Here is an 11,480-nt window from a genome sequence, read left to right on the forward strand (position 1 = left end):
CCCGGCGGGGGGCGGCGGGGGGCGGCGCGGGCGGCCGGAGGGGCGGGGGCGGGGGCGGGGGCCGGAACCAGCCACAGCAGGGACCCGGCGCCCTCGGGGCGCGCGCAGCCAATCGCCGGCGCCGCCGCCCGGCTCGCCCCTGCCCTGCTCGCGCCGTCTCGGACTCCCACGGACGGACGCGGCCCGCGGACTTTCTTGTTTGTTTCCTTCTGGCTTCTTTCTGGGTGATGCTCAGGGGTTCCTCCTGCTCTCGCACCCAGGCACCACTCCTGGCGGGCCCGCGAGGGATGCGGAGGACCGAACCGGGCCGGCCGTGGGCCAGGGAAACGCCCTCCCCACGGTGCTATCGCCCCGGCCCCGCGCGAACTTTCTTAAAGGGGCCGTGCGCGGCTCGGCACGCGGGTGCTGCCGTGGGTGCCCGCGCCCCGCCCGCTCTGGCCGCGGACGCCCCTGGCCGGAGCCCCGAGCCCCTGCCCGGTGCTGGAACCGGGCCCGGGCCGGAGAGGCGTGGCCGCGTGACCTTGAGCGGATCACTGGCCTGCAGCGCCCAGCCCGCAGCAAGGACTTTGGTCCCCTTCCCGGCGGGAGACCCGAGCTGGCGTTACCCCGCGGGGGCGCCCCGTTAAAGCCCGAGTCACCTTTGCCCCTGTGCCCCACAATCGGGACCCGGGCGGGGAGGGGCCGCCCTGCCTCCTCCCTGCCCTCCTGGCGGCCGCCCTGGGCTCCCGCAGCCCCGAGACCCCCGGGGGAGGGGCGGGCGTCCTTTCGGCCCGGATCTCCGGCCCCGCGGGTGGTGGCCCCGGGCCCCGGTTGGACGTGACGTGTGGCCTCGTGGCTGCGGGGACAGACCCCAAGGACCGTGATTCGCTTTCCCGCCGCCGCGACGGGCCGACCTTGGTGCCGGGGCCGCAGCGCCGAGCGCGGACGGGAGTCCGAGGTGGGGCGCCAGGTGCCGCCGGTTGGTCCGGGGCCGCCGGGCTGCGCCTGTTGGGAAGGTGGAGGCGCAAGTTCCAGATCAGCGCTACGCAAAGGTTTTCCTCTCCGCGACCCCTTTCGGTCGGAAAATGCAGCCCCGGTGAGCACTGCCAGAAGCACCTCGAACTGGAGGAGCCGGGGCGATATTCCTGCGGGGAGGGCGTTTGCCTTGCACGCGGCCAAACCACGTCCCATCCCCGGCATCCATACTGTACCCCGTACCGGTGTACTGCCACGAGGAATTCCTGAGTGCAGCCTGGAGTAACCCCTGAGCACCTATGGGTGTCACCAAAATATTTTTTACCCTGAAGGGGCGGGGTGTGGGGGAATCCGGAAACCCTTCTTCCTAAAGAGGACACTGACTTGGATTGTTGTCGGAACAAAGTATGTCCAAAACCCAACTATGAATAACTTTGTAAATCATGGTGCTTTAATTAAAAAAAAAAAAATTGGGGCTAGAGCAATAGTACAACGGGTAGGGCGTTTGCCTTGCACGCGGCCAACCTGGGTTCGATTCCCAGCATCCCATATGGTCCTCTGAGCACCGCCAGGGATGATTCCTGAGTGCAAAACCAGGAGTAACCCCTGTGCATTGCCAGCTGTGACCCATAAAGAAAAAAAAAGTTTAATTTTTAAGATGTATTTTCTTAGCTTGGAAGGTCTGTCTGGCAGCTACTTGGCGCTGCAAGTAATTCCCACTGCCCTGAAAGTAATTTATTCCCACAGCCCTGCAACCAACATCAGGCACTGGCTCCACAGCTAAGGTGTCAGGGATATGATGGACGTCCACCCCAGCAATCACGTGTGTGACCTCCTCTGGCCACCACAACCAGAAGGATGGGTGGGCCACAGCGGGGAGCAAGACTCCCAGTGAGTGTGGCAGCCTAATGCGTGTGGCCTAAGAGCTTCAATGGCAGCCTTGCTGGCCTCTGCAAGCTGGTCGCTGGTCACACTAGGTGTGATGCCTGGTACTCCGTAGTCCCTGAGTGCTAAGTAAGCACCTCAAGAAAAGAAAAGAAGGACCCTGTTATGATAAAGAGCTCCGGGGAGCTCTTGGATATGAATACTGGCCGTGGTTGGTCTGCTGATGATTTGGAGGTGACAGTCAGGGCTGACCCAGGGGGTTTGTTGTTTTCCTTTTTTGTTTTTGCCTATGCTCTCCTAGCATACCTGACCGTGCTCAGGGATCACTCCTGGTGTGACACAAAGGGCATGTGGTGATGGGCTTGAACCTGGGTTGGTTGTGCCTCAAGCAGAGCAAGTGCCCTGCACACTGTACTATCTCTCAGGTCTGTATTGGGTTTTTGTTTTTTTGTTTTGTTTTTTTGCATTTTGGGTCACACTCAGCAATGCTCAGGGGTTACACCTGGCTCTGCACTCAGGAATTACTTTTTTTTTTCTTTTTGGGTCACACCCAGCGATGCACAGGAGTTATTTCTGGTTCTACACTCAGGAATTACTCCTGCAGGGGGGCTGGAGCAATAGCACAGCAGATAGGGCATTTGCCTTGCACGCGGGTGACCCGGGTTCGATTCCCAGCATCCCATATGGTTCCCCGAGCATCACCGGGAGTAATTCCTGAGTGCAGAGCCAGGAGTAACCCCTGTGCATCGCCGGGTGTGACCCAAAAATAGAAAAAAAAAAAACTATCCTGAGTGCAGGAATTACTCCTGCTGTGCTCAGGGGACCATATGGGATGCTGGGATTCGAACACAGGTCGGCCGCATGCAAGCAAATGCCTTACCCGCTGTGCTATCACTCCAGCCCCCAGGAATTACTTCTGGCAGTGCTGGGGGACCATATGGGATGCCGGGGATTGAACCCCGGGTCCGCCGCATGCAAGGCAAATGCCCTACCCACTGTACTATCACTTAGGCCCTGTATTGTTTTCTTTTTTAGAAAAAAAAAAGAAAGTGGGGGAAGGTTGGTGAGAGTGAGTACAGGGGTAAGGCACTTTCCTTGCACTCAGTCAACTTGGCTTCAATTTCCAGCACTTTATATGGTCCCCAGAGTCCCACCAGGATGATTCCTGAGCATAGACCCAGGATTAAGCCCTGAGCATAGCCTGGTGTGACCCAAAAACAACAACAAAAAATTTTTGTTTTTGTTTTTTTGCTTTTTGGGTCACACCTGGCGATGCACAGGGGTTACTCCTGGCTCTGCACTCAGGAATTACTCCTGGCGGTGCTCAGGGGACCATATGGGATGCTGGGAATCGAACCCTGGTCAGCCGCGTGCAAGGCAAACGCCCTACCCACTATGCTATAGCTCCAGCCCCCCCCCAAAAAAAAATTTTAAAGACCAGAGCAATAGTACAGTAGGTAGGGTATTTGCCTTGAACAGAGCCAACCCAGGATCAATTCCCAGTACTCAGTATGGCTCCCCAAGCCCTGCCAGGAGTGATCCTAGAGTAGAGCCAGGAGTAAGCCCTGAGCATGTTGGGTGTGGCCCCAAAAAATAAAAAGTAATTTAAAAATCTGGGCAAGAGGAAATGACAGTCGCTGAAGGCTTAGTCCTTCCCAGCAAAGGCCTCTCCTTCAGCTTTGCTGCTCCCAGCCTACATGATGGCCCCAGCTGGAACAGGACCCACCCCCCACCTCTCTCTGGGGTCACACAATTGCCACAGATCCTCTCTCTGTCCCCCCTCCCCTCCCATAGCCGAAGCTGACTCCCCGCAGAGAAAAGCCCAAGAGGGCTGGGATTAGAAGCTGGAGCACTTGCACTGGAGCACTCGCAGGAGCCAGGAGGAGAGGTGGCAATGGTCCTTCGGGAAGGGAAGAGTGGGGAGGAGCAGGTGGGCTGGTGCCTCCCTCAGTTCCTGGTCCATCAGGGGAGGGAGCAGGAGTTGTCTGAACAGGGGCCTCAGGACTGGAGGAGGCAGGAGGCGTGGGCAGTGCCTAGCCCAGGGTGTGCTCAGGGCAGGCTTGGGGTTCTGGCATTGCAGAGACTGTTAGAGGGTCCTGCGGGGGAGTAGGAGGCACTAGCAGCTCTCCCTGGGCTGCAGAACAGAACTGCCCTTTGCGAAAGATTCGCAGGCGGCCACAGTGACAGGGTGGGGTGGGGGGAGATGGGATTGGGGAGGGTGGGAGGGACGCTGGGTTTATTTGTGGTGGAGAATGGGCACTGGTGAAGGGATGGGTTCTCGAACTTTGTATGAGGGAAACATGAGCACAAAAATGTATAAATCTGTAACTGTACCCTCACAGTGATTCACTTATTAAAAAATAAATTAATTAATTAAAGAAAAAAAAGATTCGCAGGCGGCTGGAGAGAGAACTCAATGACTTGGGTGCATGCTTCCCACGCGGGAGCCCTAGGCTGCACCCTCAATACCACGTGACTCCCCCAAATACTTCTGGGAGCAACTTCCAAGCACAGGGTCAGGTTAGCCCCTCCCTCTCCTCCCCACCACACACACACACACACACACACACACACACACACACACGCACGCATGCACGCACACTCACTGCTGGGTGTGGCCCCCAGTCAAATAAGATCCCAACCACACTGGGGCTGGAGCGATAGCACAGCGGGTAGGGCATTTGCCTTGCACTCGGCCAACCCGGGTTCGATTCTCAGCATCCCTTATGGTCCTCTGAGCACCGACCGCCAGGGGTGATTCCTGAGTGCAGAGCCAGGAGTAACCCCTGAGCATTGCCGGGTGTGACTCAAAAAGCAAAGCAAAACAAAACAAAATAAAACAAAGATCCCAACCACAGCACCTGAATTCAGCCATTCAGCACTGGAATCACTACTGAAAAGGAATCCAGCCAGGGCCTGTTTGTTCCGGGAAGCCACCCACACCCTATCCTAGTCCCGCTAGACACACCCCAGCTCTTCTTAAGCCTGGGTCTTATCGGAGAACAATTAGCGTTTAGCTTATAGGGCAGTCTTTCAGCCTTCGGTTTGTTTTCCTGACTTTGGGCAAGGTGACCAATGTCATTCTCCTCTGTGAAGTGGGGGCAAAGGTTTGGAGTCCTGGAACAATGCTTGATTTTTCTGTTCTGTCACTGGAAATTTCCAAAGTCGTTCCTCCAGTTAAATCCAAATCTGGGGCTGGCGTGATAGTACGGCAAGTGGGGCTCTTGCCTTGCACAAGGCTGACCCAGGTCTGATCCCTGGCACCCCATAGGGTGCCCTGAGCCCCGGGAGTGATCCCTGAATTCAGAACCAAGAGTAATCCCAAAGAGCAAACAAAAAGAAACCCCACAAATCTGTCTCCCTCTGCCTCCCCTGCCCCCCCACCCCCCCTCTAATCTGCATAGCCCCCTGGCCTGGAGCAGCCTAGAGCCAGGCCCAGAATCTGGCCGTGGTGCCTGGCCCACACAACCCCCGTGGCCTCGTTCTTTCGCTGCAGAGAGTGAAATACTGCTGTTTTCACAAGTCCCAGAGCCTGTGGGGACCCTCAGCTTCCGCGAACAGGTGTCAGGAGACGGCGCATGCGCAGGTGGTCCGCCCCGCCAGGATGAGGCGCGGTGCCCCTAAACTCATCCGTTCTCCCAGCGAGAGGGGTTCCCGTAGAGGTTCAGAGAGATGAAGTGACCTGGACAATCATGCACAGAATGATGTCGGCAGACAGAATGGAATTTGACTCAGGGCTCCCTGTACCTTAAAATGCAGTTGTAGGGAGCTGGAGAGATAGTCCAGTGGCTGACCCTGGGCTCAATCCCCAGCACTACAGGGTCCGCAGGCACTGCCAGGAGTGAGTAAGCCCTGAGCACAGGCGGGGTGTGGCCCCCAAATCAAAATAAAGTTAACTAGAATATACCGTATCGCCTAGCGATTCTGTTCCTAAATGCTTCTCCCAAAGAGCTGGAAGGACCCAAGGCAGTCAGTCCCCAGGGAGACAGTTCAGAGGGAGGAGCATGAGCTTGTTCACAGCAGCGCCAGGTTTGTGGATTTCATGTCATCAGTCACAAGCACAGCCTAGAACCAGCCTCTTCCATGCCCCTAGCAAGCAGGCCAGAGACTGGGCGCGTTTGTAGGCATTTGTGGCTATGATTTCCCTTTTAAGCGGCAGCACCCACCCGCTGTGCACCGTGCAGGGCCTGGGGGCGGCAGGGCCCGGCTGGGCAAGGTGGCCTGCCCTGCCCTTTACTGTCTTCTCGGGGACAGCTGGCTCCGGCTCCTTGACTTCTGCACTCCCTGCACTCAGCCCTGCCCGACTGGACCCTTCCTGAGGATCCTTCTCTGCACACTTAGCTGTGTGCCTGCCTCAAGGCCCAACCCCCTGCCCACATTCCCAGTGCTGTAAGATATGTGGAGTTCATGGGTCAGACAAAAACAGGAGAAGGGACTGGAGATGCGACTCAAGTGGCAGAGCACATGTCCATGGCCCTGGGTTTGACCCCCAGCACCACACCGCCACCCCTCCCCAGAGTATGTCCAGGTGTCCCCTGAGCACTCTTTGTAGTGACCTCCATGATAACTGAAAAATCAAGGGCCAAAGAGATAGGACAGCTGGTATGGTTCTCGCCTGGCATGCAGTCAACCCAGGTTCAATCCCTGGCACTCCACTTGGTCCCCAGCCCCCCCCCGCCCCCCGCCGGAGTGATCCCTGAGCTCAGACCCAGGAGTAAGTTCTAAGTACCTCTGGGTGTGGCTCAGAAACAAAAACCTGCCAAGAGATAGCTCAGAGGGCACATATTTTAAATGGGGGCATTCCCAGCCCCACATAATCCCCAAACACTGAGTCAGGAGTAGTTCCTGAGCACTGCTGGGAGTGGCCTCCCATATACAAACATACATGCATACATACATACATACATACATGTGCTGTCAGTAGGGGACAGGACACAGCCACAAAATAGATTAGTACAGAGAATCCAAAGAACAAACACCAGTGCAGAATAACCTCCACGATCTCTGCTTAGTTTTGTCTGAGCTTTTGGGGTGTGTGTGTGTGTGTCTGTGAAAGTGTTTGTGTATATGTATATGTGTATGTGAGAGTGTGTGTGTGTATGTGTGTGTAGGGATCAAGCTCAAGTATGTGAGTGTGCATGTGAATGCGTGTGTATGAGTGCATGTGTGTGTGTGTGCAGGAATCAAGCTCAGATGTGTGGGTGTGCATATGTGTGAGTACGTGTGTTTGTGTGCAGGGATCAAGCTCAGATGTGTGTGTGCCTGTGAGTGCTTGAGTGTTCGTGTAGGTGTGCGTGCATGTGAGTGCGTGCATGTGAGTGTGTGTGTGTGAGTGTGTGTGTGTGAGTTCGTGTGTGTGTGCAGAAATCAAGCTCAGGTGTGTGGGTATGCATATGTGTGTGAGTGTGTGTGTGTGCACGTGCAGGGATCAAGCTCAGGGCCTCACAAGAGGCAAAACATGTGGTCCAGCTCTTTGAGCCTCTTCCCGATCCTGGTCCTGATTGGACTATGTGATTATGATTGTTTCCAGACTTTTGCCAGGCCACGGGTCACACAATTCCTTTTTGGGGGCAGCTCCTAGAAGTGGAATTGTGGGTCAAAGAGTACCTGCATTTTACATTTCCAGTTGCAAAGAACACTTATGATGCAAATTTCCAACAACTCCAACTGCTAGGCTGAAAGTGAAACCCGACACCCCAGGCTGGGGGGAGGGCCGCTGTGTGTGGGTGGGGGGAGGACGCTAGTAGAGGGGGGAGGGGGGTTTGCTCCCTCTTTTCCTCTGCTTTTGCAGGGCTGCTCCTAGCACGCGGCACTCCGCTCAGAGGGTCTCCTCCTTCCCAGGCCTCCCGTCCTTCCTCAGACGAGACTTTCTCAGCCTCCCTCCTCCCAGGACACGGGCTGAGGCTGAGCTTTAGGTATGCCTGGTGCCAGACCTACCCACGGCAGGACCCTGGCAGGGACTTTCAAATCCCAGGAATTTTTTTTTCTTTTTTGGGTCACACCCAGCGATGCTCAGGGGTTACTCCTGGCTCTGCACTCAGGAGCTTGGGGGACCATAGCGAACGCCTGGGGTGGGGAATTGAACTCCAAGTCTCCCCAGGAGTGCTCCCTGAGCTCTGAGCCAGAAGTAAGCTCCCCAAGCCACCCTCCCTCCCAACACAAAAAGCACAGCAGGTAGGGTGTTTGCCTTGCACGGGCCTGGCAAGCTACCTAGAGTATCCCGCCCACATGGCAGAGCCTGGCAAGCTACCCATGGGGTATTCGATATGCCAAAAACAGTAACAACAGGGGCTGGAGCAATAGCACAGCGGGGTAGGGCGTTTGCCTTGCACGCGGCCGACCCAGGTTCAATTCCCAGCATCCTATATGGTCCCCTGAGCACCGCCAGGGGTGACTCCTGAGTGCAAAGCCAGGAGTAACCCCTGTGCATCGCTGGGTGTGACCCAAAAACCAAAAAAAAAAAAAAAACCAGTAACAACAAATCTCACAATGGAGACGTTACTGGAGCCCGCTCTAGCAAATCGATGAACAACAGGGTGACAGTGACAGTGACTGAACTCATGGCCATTTTATATATATATATATATATATATACATATATATATATAAATATATATATGTATATATATATATATATATAAAGGAAAGAATGTTTAAACCAAAAGACTGAGGCATCTCATTTCCTCAATTCTACCTGGGTGGGAGGAGACAGGGGCCAGAGAAGGGAAATGGGGCCCAGTGAGCAGGCCACAGAGCCAGGCAAAGAAGCCGAGGCCCTGGGGCTGGAGCGATGGTACAGCGGGTAGGGCGTTCGCCTAGCACGCGGCCAACCCGGGTTCGATTCCCAGCATCTCATATGGTCCCCGAGCACCACCAGGAGTAATTCTGAGTGCAGAGCCAGGAGTAACCCCTGTGCATCTCCAGGTGTGACCCCCCCGCAAAAAAAAAAAGCCGAGGCCCGGCACCCCTCCCAGAGTAATTGCATTCATTTGATTGGTTGGTTTGTTGGGGGCCCACCCAGCACTGCTCGCTCGGGGCTTACTCCTGTGATACCTGAGCACCTCTGGGTATGGCCCCAAGAAAATAACAAATAAATAAAAGCTAGCACGTCTTAGGTGAGTGGAGATTTTGAGCTGGAACCCGATCCACAGGAAGGCGTCAGAAAGGCGTTGCCGTAAGGAGAAAGCCTTATGAATTTTGTACTGGACAGACAAGCGAGAAGGCCATGGTGACCCCTAGCAGGTGGCTGGGGCACACGGGCTGGTCACGGGCAGGAGAGGCCCCTCTGCAGAGCAGCTCCGCTTCCCCGCCCTGTGCTGAGCGGGAGCAGGGCCACCTGGTGTGTCCCACCTTACCCAGTGGGCTGGGGCCCCCGACTTCTTTCTTGGGGGGAGGGGACTGGCAGTGGTGCGGGGCTGTCCCTGACCGCTCAGGAGTGACCTGCTGAGGGACGTGAGGGACCACTGCGACGGATGGAAAGGACCCAACGGGCCCACCTGGTCCCTGAGTTTCCGGAGGAGAGGGAGGGCCAGAGAAGAGCCTCCCCCTCTCTCGACTATTCTCCAGCCACGTGAGAGGTGAGGGGTGTAGGATGCCCCCTCGGGAGGCAAGGAGGCCTCAGGAGGATCCCCCTGGTGCCCGGTTTCTCCCTCTGCCCCCGGGTCTTCGTTGCTCCATCTGAAGAGAGAGGGAACCCGCTTAGCTTGGAGCCTCTGGGGAAGGCACAGCAGCCAGGGCGAAACACAGTGAGCACAGTGAGGGGAGTGGACAGGAGGGGCACAGGGCAGTGAGGACGGTGGGCAGGGAGGGCACAGGGCACTGAAGGCGTTGGGCGGGGAGGGGCCAGGCTGGCTCAGCACCGTCATGACCCCAGCAACAAGGTCCTTGAGTCCAAACCCACCTGCCTGGTCAGTTTTCTCGCCCTAAACCGTGGGGTGATGACCTCTGTACTCTCAGGTTACCCCGAAGGGCGCTTGAGGACAAGTCACATGGCTTGGCTTCCGGCTCCTGTTGCCAATGTCCCCACCAAGAAATCGCTGCCTATGGGGCCCCGTGCAGACTCCTGCCGACCCCGGGCTCCTCACGTTGACCCAAGCGCACCAAGGCCCTGGGACAGAGCGAATGGCCACCTACCGCCATCTAGTGGCCCCAGGGTGTGGGGAGTGCCAGAGGGAGGCCTAGGAGCTTCGTTGGGGGTGGGGGGTGAGAGGTGAGAGGCTGTTTGTTGGGCACTGCCAAGGGAAGTTTTTTGTGTGTGTGTGTGTGTGTGTGTGTGTGTGTGTGTTGTGGGGATGTGTGTATCTACGTGTGTGATGTGAGACTGTACGGTTTGAGAGTGTATGGGGTGAGTTTGTATGTAAGAGTATATGTGAGTGTGTATGTGTGTGTGAGTGCGTCTTTGTATGTGTTGAGAGTGGGTATGTGTCTTATCATGTATGAATATGTGATTGTGTATGTGATATGTGCATGTGTATGATGTGTATGACTGTATCTGTGAGAGTGTGTGTGGTGTGTGTGTGTGTGTGTGTGTGTGTGTGTGTGTGTGTGTGTGTGGTATGGGGAGGTACCAGCCCCTCAGGCACGGTGAAGCCATGGTCAGCTATGCCCACCCAGCCCCAGGGCTGGTGCCCCCACTGCACATCTCGCCCCTTCCTGGTTTCGGGCATCTCAAGGGAGCCGAGGGTGGCGGGTGCAGTGTGTGTGGGGGGGGGATCACAGGTCCAGGCCCCCCTCAGCTCCCCAGGCCACAGCCATTCCTGTGCACAGCTCAAAGGCCTGGCTCTGTGGTGTCTGTGGTTGTGGTGGCTGGGGGGCCACTCAGTTGCGGTGCTAGAGGTGGGCTAGGGGCTCAAGGTCAGGTGCTGGGGTTACACTCACGGCCTCCGGGCTGAGACAGGTGCTCCCCACTCAGCCCCCAGGAGCCTGTGCCTGGCTTGGACTGTGTCTCCGTCTCCCAGGTCACTGAGAGGCTGGGCCTTGCCGCTCCAGCTTCTGCATCTGCCCCCGGCCTCTTAAAGCCTTGAACCAGCGAACACCGTCGGTGATGGTGTCACTCTTTCCCAGCATGACAGGCGTTCAGTGAGGAAGCCTCTCTCATTCTGCTGTGCTTAGTCCTGACAACACATTCCTTTAGGCTTCTTCATTTGTTTGGGGGGGCTCAGACCCAGCAGTGCTCAGGGGCTATCCCTAGCTCACTGTGTCAGTGATTCCAAGCAGTGCTTGGGGGGGGTCCTTGGGGATCAAATCCTAATTTACCACCTGCAAAGTCTGCCTTTGACCTATTAAGCTCTCTCTAGTCCTGCCCCCATAATTTTTTGTTTGCTTTTTCGGTTTTTAGGCCACTCCTGACAGTGCTCAGGGCTTACTCCTGGCCCTGCATTCAGGGATCACTCCTGACAGGTTCAGGGGACCATATAGGATGCTGGGATCAAACCCAGGTCAGCTGCATACAAGTCAAGAACCCTACCCAATTGACTACTACTCTGACCCTATAATTCTTTGTTTTTTGGGGTTTTTTTTTTGGTTTTTGGGTCACACCTGGCGATGCACAGGGGTTACTCCTGGTTCTGCACTCAGGAATTACTCCTGGCGGTGCTCAGGGTACCATATGGGATGCTGGGATTTGAACCCGGGTCGGCCGC

Source organism: Sorex araneus, chromosome 2 (assembly GCF_027595985.1).
Source record: "Sorex araneus isolate mSorAra2 chromosome 2, mSorAra2.pri, whole genome shotgun sequence".
In the NCBI taxonomy this organism is placed as follows: Eukaryota; Metazoa; Chordata; class Mammalia; order Eulipotyphla; family Soricidae; genus Sorex; species Sorex araneus.